Raw genomic sequence first — 1969 nt, forward strand, 5'->3', positions numbered from 1 at the left:
AGAAGAGAAGAGAAGAGAAGAGAAGAGAAGAGAAGAGAAGAGAAGAGAAGAGAAGAGAAGAGAAGAGAAGAGAAGAGAAGAAAAAAAAAGAAAAGAAAGAAAAGAAAAGGAAAGAAAAGAAAAAACAAAACCCAGGGCATTCCCTGCAAAGCCTTCAGAGAGAGTGGTGATAATCCTCTCAGGACTTTCTCTCCTCTCTATTTCTCTAAAAAGTATCCAAGAACCTATACTGTGAATCTGTGCACAGACTATATAACAAACCGTGGTACATTTGTAACTCCAAAATATGTATAGTTGAAAGATTCATTAGCATCTAAGAGAAGAGCACAGGAGCAGCACACTTGATGATAATATCAAGTCAGAAAGGGAAGGAATGTGGCCATCAGAGCAGCTTTTCCCCCAGACTCAAGAATGAGGTTATAACCTAAGGAACAGGGTTCAAGGTAGACTTCAACCATGATAAAGGAACAGATACCTCCTTTGGGTGTCACTAAAGGAATACCCTACGATGTAATCCTTTAATATGTCACCATTCACAGCTTCCTTCTCTACAGCTATTTCTCATAATGGTGCAGGATACCCAGAATTCCTTAGATCTGGGCTGTTATTATCACTTTATTGAACTTAAGCTATCTGGATTTCCTCATGGTCCATGGCTAGGCAGACTATAGCAGCCATGCTGGATCACCATCGTAATGTGAAGAATACATCCTGGATGGATAACCCCTCTATAGAAAGAATATCTCTTCTGGATGGTGCCTCCAGGTACTTTTTGAACCTCACTCATAAAAGGAAAGGTACTTGCTAGGGAGTCCCATGGTGATAGGCTCCAGAAGGGTGCCCATCATCATAGCATAGACTCTAAGGACCAGGGTCTTAACCATTAGCTGTGACTGCATGTCAAAATGCCAGGCATGCTTGGCCATCTTGTTCATGACAGTTCATTAGTGTTGGCTCTAGTTTATTACTTCCTAGGTGAAACATATGGAACCCTAGCCCATGCCCACATGCAGCCCTTCCACAACAAGCAATCAGGTGCTTCTTGACCTATTGTGTGATCACTGTATTGTATCAAGCTCTGATTGAAGTCATATACCATGACTCTCTGGTGCAGAGTTCCCTTGGGATGAATCTAAACACTGTGATATCAGCTTTGCCTGGTAGCAGATTCAGGCAACATTTGTTATCTTCTCATGCATCCATCTCTGCCCCCACCTAGAAGTTGCTCATGGGATTCTTTGAAGACCATAAGGTATTTAGTTCTTTGGGTTTCTGCAGATAAAGATGACAATCTACCAGTAGGGATCATTGATAATGGACAATATCCATTTTGGGGGCTTTGTTAAAGGATCTCATTTGCCATATTCAATGCCATCCTGACAAAAGTGATCACCAGTTAAGGCCATTGTATCATCCCTTTATCAAGGACGGTGATGTGTTTGTTTGTTTGTTTGTTTGTTTGTTTCAGCAAGTCTCTATCTCAGTGCCTCTTACACTAATGTACTGTAGAAGTCATGCAGGACCTTGGCCTCCAGCACATCATTCAGTATCTGAGGGTTCCCCAGTACTGGACCATCCAGAACCCACACTAGTATTTTTGATCTTCTTCTTCACCTTCTTTGGCCTAGAACTCTGGGCAAAATATGATTAATGAAGGCAATGCCTCTTTCCAGGGTCCCTGCTATGATTCTGCCAGGTTCTGAAACAGTGTATATTGGCAAATATCAGTGCAACCTTCTGAGAGAAGAATGACCAGTAATAAGTGGTACTATCAGTGTTTGCAAATATCTGCTTCCTGTACATGCACAGGTACTGCTGTTGAACAGGGTAGCTGGCCATACTGCTTTGCCAGAAGACACTGAGGGCTATAAAACTGGCTGTGCTCTCCTTACCCTCACAAATATTTCTTCTTCTTGAGAAGATATATATATATATATATATATATATATATATATATATATATATATAT

The sequence above is a fragment of the Mus caroli genome, chromosome 8, assembly GCF_900094665.2.
Source record: "Mus caroli chromosome 8, CAROLI_EIJ_v1.1, whole genome shotgun sequence".
NCBI classification, from domain to species: Eukaryota; Metazoa; Chordata; class Mammalia; order Rodentia; family Muridae; genus Mus; species Mus caroli.